This window comes from Manis pentadactyla, chromosome 4, assembly GCF_030020395.1.
Source record: "Manis pentadactyla isolate mManPen7 chromosome 4, mManPen7.hap1, whole genome shotgun sequence".
NCBI lineage: Eukaryota > Metazoa > Chordata > Mammalia > Pholidota > Manidae > Manis > Manis pentadactyla.
This window is the reverse complement of record NC_080022.1, coordinates 136159563-136168170: the sequence shown is the minus strand read 5'-3', so window position 1 is coordinate 136168170 and position 8608 is coordinate 136159563.

The window sequence follows — 8608 nt, the reverse complement described above, 5'->3', positions numbered from 1 at the left end:
GGGCCTGGGACTTTGGACAGTAAACAGAGGTGGAATGGATTAGGAACTCAGTGAATGTTGGGGGACGGGTTGCCTCGGCTTTCCTCCCCAGGGAGGGGCCTCCCTGTCTGCCCCCTTGCCCCACATGCCAGTCACCTCACTCTTCATTGCATGATTTGGGAGAAGGGCCAGGACCAGGAGGGGCCAGGGACACAGATTGCTGTTTTCTCTCTGCCTCCCTCCTTTGACTTCCTACCACTCAATTTCTCAGAACTGTTTGTATTTCCAAACATCCCTGACCATGATCAGAGGGACCCATTCTCTGCTCTTGCCCAATCCAGGTCTGTGACCCTGGCATCTGAGGCTAGGCCCCAGCTTCCTGTGGGGGCTCAGGAGTCCCAGCTCGAGGCTCACTGGCTCACTCTCCTGGGGATAAAGTCTTGCAAACAGCATGGGGGGCAGTGGGGAGAGAGACAGGGGAGCAGGCGTTTCCCACCTCAGCTGGGATCAATGCCAACAAGCTTCCACTGGCTCCTACTGTATGCTTGGAGCTTTTCATTCATTAACTTCTCTTACTACCCTCAGAGCACATCCTGACTGTGGATGAGGAAGCTGAGACCCTGAAAGGTAAGCACTTATCCAGGAAGGAAGCAGCAGAGGGAGGACTAGAACGTGGGCAGCCTGACTCCAGGACCTGTGTGCTGTCCCCAGAACCCATTCCCATCCTGTCACCATGGCAGGGCCCTGGGGTCCCAGAGATGCTAAAATGCAGTCCCTCACAGCCCCTGTGGCAGTTTCAGAGAGGAGTATATGAATTAGAATTCGAATTAAAATTAGAATTATTAGAATTAGAATTAGAATTATAATTAGAATTAGAATTAGAATTAGAAATTGAACAATATTAAGATGTTAATAAGTCTCACTTTAGGCCCCAAATATGCAATTGTGCAAGCCCTTGTGCGGCTCTTCCAATGAGAAAACCAGACTAGGGTTATGAGAGTTTTACATTATGTGAGATATTCAGGATCATGTCCCTCGCATAAAGTGTGAAAGCATGTGCGCGCCTTCATTAATCTGTGTCTGGAAAAGTCCCTGTTGTTTGCATGCCCTGGGACTGTGGCCAATAATTTTGGTGACTATTGGGCTGTTAATTCAGCATTCTCTTATGTTATCACTTACACTCTGGTTCATTCAGGCAAACAAACCCACACTGTTTTTGTCAGCATAGAAGTAGTTGGAAGAGGGGTGGGCAGGGGGACTTCTTGGGTAATGGAAATGATCAGTTTCTTGAGTTGGATGCTGTGTTTGGTTTGTTAAACAGCAGCAAGCTGGACACTTATGATCTGTGCATCTTTGTGTTTGCATGTTATACTGGAATAAGATGTTCTTGCAATCTGATTTCTACCTATAACCACATACCCCAAACCCACTGATTAGGGATCAGTATTTGGACCACAGCTGTAAAACACCTTCCAAAGCCAATAACTTTAGAATAGGAGTCAGGGGTGAAGAAGGCCAAACAAGAATGATACACTGAGCCACTAATTTCCAAGCAAGTCCCCTGTAAACTACCAGAAAATCCTGAGAAACTACAAAAGCAGCTAAAAACAAAATATGCCACAATAGTGGTAGATTTATGCACTCTGAAAAGTCGTCCACCCTTTGCATTTATTCCTTTAGGAATATATATCTTGAGGGAAACAAAAGTAAAAATGAACAAATGGGACTACAACAAGCTTAAAAGCTTCTGTACAGCAAAGGACATCATCAGCAGAACAAAAAGGCATCCTACGGTATGGAAGAATATATTTGTAAATGACATATCCAACAAGGGGTTAACATCCAAAATATATAAAGAACTCACACACCTCAACATCCAAAAAGCAAATAACCTGATTAAAAACATGGGCAGAGGATATGAACAAACACTTGTCCAAAGAAGAAATTCAGATGGCCAATAAGCACATGAAAAGATGCTCCACATCGCTAATCATCAGGGAAATGCAAATTAAAACCACAATGAGATATCACCTCACACCAGTAAGGATGGCCAACATTGAAAATGCTGGCGTGGATACAGAGAAAGGGGAACCCTCTTACACTGCTGGTGGGAATGTAAGCTACTTCAACCATTGTAGAAAGCAATATGAAGTTTCCTCAAAAAACTAAAAATAGACATACCATTTGACCTGGGAATCCCACTCCTTGGAATTTACCCAAAGAATACAACTTCTCAGATTCAAAAAGACATATGCACCTCATGTTTCACTATTTACAATAGCCAATATGTGGAAGCAACCTAACTGTCCATCAGTAGATGAATGGATAAAGAAGAGGTGGTACATGTACACAGTGGAATACTATTCAGCCATAAGAAAGAAACAAATCCTACCATTTGCAACAACATGGATGGAGCTGGAGGATATTATGCTCAGTGAAATAAGTCAGGCAGACAAAGACAAGTGCCAAATGATTTCCCTCATTTGTGGAGTATAACAACGAAGCAAAACTGAAGGAACAAACAGCAGCAGACTCACAGACTCCAAGAAGGGACTAGCGGTTATCAAAGGGGAGGGGTGTGGGAGGACAGGTAGGGAGGGAGGGAGAAGGGGATTGATGGGTACTATGATTAGTACACATGGTGTGGGGGGGATCATGTGCCACAGTGTGGCATAGGAAGACAAGTAGTGACACTGTGGCATCTTACTACACTGATGGACAGTGACTGTAATGGGGTCTGGAGGGGACTCGATAATATGGGTGAATGTAGTAACCACATTGTTTTTCATGTGAAACCTTCATGAGAATGTATATCAGTAATATCTTAATAAAAAATATTTAAAAAATAATGTGTCTTGAATTATGCAAGATCTTCAGAGACAAAGGGTCTCATGTATTCATTTTATATTGCTGAGTTACAAAATACCAAAAACTTTGTGTAAAACACCCATTTATTAGCACACCGTTCTGTAGGGCAGAAGTCCAAGCAGAAGTCCACCTGGGTTCTCTGCTCAGGGTCTCACAAAGCTGAGATCAAGTTGCTGGCAGGACTGTATTCATTTCCGGAGGCAAAAGAAAAGAGTCTGCTTCCAGGCCAGTTCAGGTATTGACAGAATCCAGTTCCTTGCAGCTGTAGGACTGAGGTCCCCATTCCTTGCTGGCTGTCAGCCAGGAGCCGCCGCCATTCCTCAAAGAGGCCCCTCCATCTTCAAAGTCAGCAACAGTGCATGCTTTTGCTTTCTTGGACTTCCTCTGCACTTTTAAAGGAGCTCATGTGATTAGGTTAGGCCCACCTGGATAATCTTCCTGTCTTAAGATCAACCATGTATTCAACATGTGTCATATATATAAGGTCAACTCTGTATAATATAACAATCACAAGTGGTATCTCATCATATTCACAGGTTTCAGCATGACAGCATGGAATCTTGGGAGCCACTTTTAGAACTCTGCCAATCACACTTCACACAAAGTGCCTCCCACCCACTCGGAGTACACTTTCCTGTAGGAGGCAGACCATGTGTGGAGATAATACAGAAAGCCTGGGCTCCAAACCTGGGACTCCCACCCCCAGGGCAATGCGGAAAGGCTCCCAAAAGGAGGTCTATAATGTTGACCTGGAAAGAGAGATAGGACTTATTGGTGGTAATAAGCAAGACCCTGGGAAGAGGAAACGGTAGCAGAAAACGAATTTGGCCTGAGAAGTAACTTGGGCCACACCAAAGAGGGCCTTGAACCTCAGGGTGGGGAGTTTTGAATGTCATTCAGAAGCACAGTAGTCTCCAGAGGGATGGATGTGCACCCCCTGGGGGTCACAAGATTATCCATTGGGAGTGTGGCAAAAAAATAGAACTTTTGTATTTTTTAATCCCTTTTCTTAAATTTCTACCTGAGGATATGTTTTATAATGTACATAATAGACTTGTACAGTGGCATATGTGTATTGTGATCTATTGCTGCAAAACAATCACTCCAAAACTTGGCCACTTAAAACAAGGAATTTTTATCATCTCACTTGGTTCCCAGACATCAGGAATCTGAATACAGCTTAGCCAGTTGGTTCTGGCTCTGGGTCTGTCATGAGGTTGCAAGCAAGATGTCCATCAGTGATACGTTCATTTGCAGACTTACCAAGGCAGGAAGACCAGCATCCAAGGTGACTCACTGGCAAGTGCTGGCTGTGGCAGGAGGCCTCAGCAACTTACCACATGGGCCTCTGAGCCACAGGGCTGCTTGAGAGCCCTCACAGCATGGCAGGTGGCTTCCCCCAGAGCAAGTCATCCAAGAGCACAAGGTGGAAGCTGCAGTTTCTTTTATGACCTAGCCTCGGAAGTAATGCTCCATCATCTCCCCAGTACCCTACTGGTTACGTGGGGCAGCCCTACTTGTGGGAGGGGACTATCTGAGAGCGTGAATATCAGGAGATGAGAATAATCAGGCCATCCTGAAGGCTGGCCACCACGACATGTAGTGAAGTAATAGCTGAGTGGATGCATACTGGGGACACATGCTCAAAGCATCTTACTGATGGGGCACCTGAACAACAGTTAAAGACTGTGACAGACAGGCTCCAGCTCATGAACAGCTGCAGGCATGGCAGGGGTGAGGTCAGAGCTGGAAGTTGAACGACTGCCTGGCCTTGGGGAGGGTGATGGGTTAGAGGTGGTCGCCAAGAGGTACGGAGCTCAGTCAGGAGGCTGCTGTGTTGGTCCCAGTGAGAAACTGTGAGCCTTGGACCAGAGAGGAAGTTCACATGGGCAGAACTTTAGCAGAGGAATGGAATGGACCTGGGGGCTGCTGGATGTGCAGCAGAGGGAACCGGGACAGGAGCAGGGTTTGGGGGGTTGGGGGACTATGCACCTGACCAGGGTCCAAAGACTGCTGCAGATCAGTCTGGAGTCCACAGAGATTTGGGCTGGAGACACCAAAAGCAGAGCCTTGGGTATGGCCCAGGTGTGGCAAAATGCCCTGTAATGAACTCCACCCAGTGAGAGCACAGCGGAAAGCAAGCAGCCTAGGACAGTCCTGCCTGTGGGAGAAACAGGAGGAAGAACCCCAGGACTGCCAGTCATACAGCCTAGAAGTGGGGGTGACCCTCAGGGCCAGCACCTGGAGACCCCAAGTGCCAGGGTAAAGACGGCCAAGGAGAGAGGGATGCAGGCCTCCTCTTAGGATGAGTCAGGAAGAGGGAAGTGCTTTCGGGGGAAGGGGGCTGAGCAATAGGTGAACAGAGAAGGGCTGTTAGGGAGCACTGGCTGCTGGGAAGGGCGGCTGACCTGCAGATCGGAGCTCACTGCCCTCATCTGGACAGTGGGTGTAATACCCATCTCCATCTCCGAGTTACTGTCAAGGTTAAGTGAGATTCAGAGTGGAAAGCTCTTAGCACAGTTCCCGGCATGTACCCCATGTTCAGAATATTTTAATTGTCATCATTACCGCCAGCAACACAGCCCAGAGTTGAGTAGACCCCCAGGGCCTCTGAATGGGAGGCTGGCGGGGTCCGGATAGCCAAGGATGTCCCTCCCCACACCCCACAGGCTAGTTATCTTCCCTGGGACAGAACTGGGGCCCTGAGGTTTTACAAGACAGCCCCCTCCCTCGAAAGGAGGAGGCCTGGGTTCTGAGCTCCGTCAGCCATTGCCCACCCCACAGAGTGCTTTCAACTCCACGATTAGAATGGGCCTGCCCCCCTCACGCTGGGACTAAGGATTGGTCTGCAGCCAGGCACCCAGCAGACCTCAGGAAGAAGTGACTGAAAAAATGAGCAGAAGGAAGAAAAGGAGGCTCAGTTCCCCACTTCAAGGAGAGACTGAGCAGGGGAGTTAGGAGATGCACTCTGGCTGGAGGGCTCGGCGCTAGGAGGATTGGCCAGGGCACAGGGGCTTCCGGGGCTGGACAGAGGATGTGGCCACAGCACACAAGGGCAAAACGTGAGCTGATACAACCCACCCTGGGGCATCAACATCCCCTCTGTGAGCCGGGAGGACCGGCCTGCGGGTGGCTGCTGGTGAGGTCTTTCTCCATCCTGGCTCTCCACCATAATGCCACTCTCTCCGCCCAGGCACACCCCAGCTTCTCAGTGCTGGGACAGCCAGGATTCTGTGATCCAGGACCCTTTCCACTCCTCTTCCCTACTTTAGAAGATGAAATTTTTAGAAAATGTTAAAGCCCCACATTTCCAAGATTCACTTAACTTTCAAGTTTACCCAGTAACAGACTAGACCAAGAGGCTGACAGCAATGATCATTACCACTTGCTAGCGTTGCCAGGCAGTGTGCTGAGGGCTTTTGGTATCAACTCCCTCATTCCTCACAAGAATCCAGCAAGCTAAGTAGTGATTATTCCCCTTTTTGAGCTAGGGAAAATGAGGCTTAGAGAAGTAAATCTCTGTGCCCTGTCACAGTGACACCACCACCTCTCCTCCTAACCTCACCACCTCCTCCCAGCTGGCTCTCCATTGCCCCTCCCTTATTTTCTCCACCAGCACCTGGGGCAACCGTGGGGTTCCTGATTCAGCCCTCCAACAGCTTTTAATGACACTTTTTATCAAATCCCTAGGAAGTCCCACTCCTCAGGCCTTGCTTCCTTCTCCAACCTGCCCCCTCTTTCTCCCCTTCCCCACCTCCCACTCCACCTGACCTCTCTGTGCTCCAGCCTTCTAAACCACTCCCTGCCCAGCCGTCCTCTGCCCAGCACACTCCACACCTCACGCTTCATCACCATTCAGATCTCAACCCAGATATTGCTCCAAGAAGCCCCTGACCACCAAACTAGCAAGGACATCTCAGTCACAGCAGAAGTCGGTCACGGGGATGGCAGAGCAGCACGGACATCTTCCTGTGTTGACAGTAACTGCACTAGCTGGGGTGAGGATTTAATAATGTGGGTAACTGTTGAATCACTCTGTTGTATACTTGAAACCAATATAATACTGCATATCAACTATACTTCAATTTTAAAAAACACACTTTTAGGAAAAGCTTTTAAAAAAAGAAACTAGCAAGGACTCTTTGCTTAATAGCAACATCATTATTTTAATTCTCTGCTTTCCTTTACTTCCTACTATCTGGGATGGACCCCAGTTTCCCTGAAGGCAAGGACATTGCATTTCAGCATTTCAAACACTGCTTGGCACCAAGCAAGATTCAAATTAAGTATTTGTTGAAGGAAATAGAGGCAGGTGGAGAAGATGAATCAGGATTTGAAGTGGTCTGTTTGGAAGCCCAGTGCACCTATCCACTCAAACAGTCTCCTTAACCATCGGAGGAGCTCCTTATAGACTTGGAAGGCTACATCCCAAACTGCTGAAGTGCTGTCTCTGTGAAGTATGTAGAATGAAATGGGGAGGGAACTTTTTTTAACCATATGTATTTCTATATTTGTTTGAATTTTTGCAAGGTATGCATATCACTCTTGTCACCTAAAAGACTATGTGCACAGAATTAGGTGATTCTACCCCTTCTCTCTGAACTCTCCTTAACCCCTTAGATCCAGACACCTTATCTGTGCGCACCTTCCTCAGCACGCAAATTTCTCCCCTCGGCTGATGGTAGAGAACATCAGCACAGCCTCAAACCATCTGCTCCTACGCAGAACCAAGCTCAAAGAAGGATTGTTTGAAAGACATTCTCGGAAGCACTGCTTCTCCAAGCAGCAAGCTGTCAGCATCACCTGGGACGGTTCTTGGAATGCAGACCCCTGGGCCCCACCCCAGGAGTCAGTGGGTTGGGTTCTGTTGGGTAGAGTCCTGCACAGGAAAGTGTGCAGGGCCATTCACAGAGAGGACCATTGGTTTAAGTGACAAACCTCCAGGGGTCTCTGTCTCTATCCCTGGGTCAGCTTAGGCTCGGGCAGTAATGCCCTCCCCAGGGTCGCTGTCCCAGGGTTGGTCCTTCGCATCCAACTCCGAACCTCTGTCCGGAGTGGCTATAAACACTGCCTTTCTGCAGTTTAGGACTTAACCATCACAACTCTTAGTACTGTCCGCCTCAACATCCCTCCCAGAGGCTCCTGAATCAGAGGGAGAAAGGAACAGTATAGCAGCTGATGCCAGCAGTGGCTCACCCTTGCTGCCGCTGAAGCCTTCACAATGGCAGCCTGTCAAGCACATGGACTGGGGCAGAAGCTGAGAACTACTGATCTACATAGCTGCACCTGAGAAGCTGCAGTTAGGACTCAGGGCCAGGAAAATCTGACTCCCTACAAGAACCCGAACTTTTTCTCCTTTATGATAAAGAACTAGGTAATGGAGCATTTCCTTTTTTGCTCAGTCTACCAGGAAGCTCAGAGATCATATTTACCCTCCTAGCTACTTCATCTGTTTCTCTTATTTTTATCTTTGGTTTTGAGGTTCTATTTTCCCACTCTTATTATTTGCAGAGCTGCTACAAATCTTTCCTATAAAGATGAGGCATAAGGAAATTCAATGGATAGATTTTTTACACAGCATTTCTCATCAGCAAACTTCTATATAGGTCGTTGCCAGAGCCCAGCTCTGTCCATAACCTGTGAACATGAACAAAGAAATTTTCCTCTGTATTATGCTTTAGAAGGAGTAGTGCTGCCCAACAGGAACAAGACAGTCCCGGGCAGTGATCAGAACTGGGCTGTTTGCGAGGACCTAGGAAAC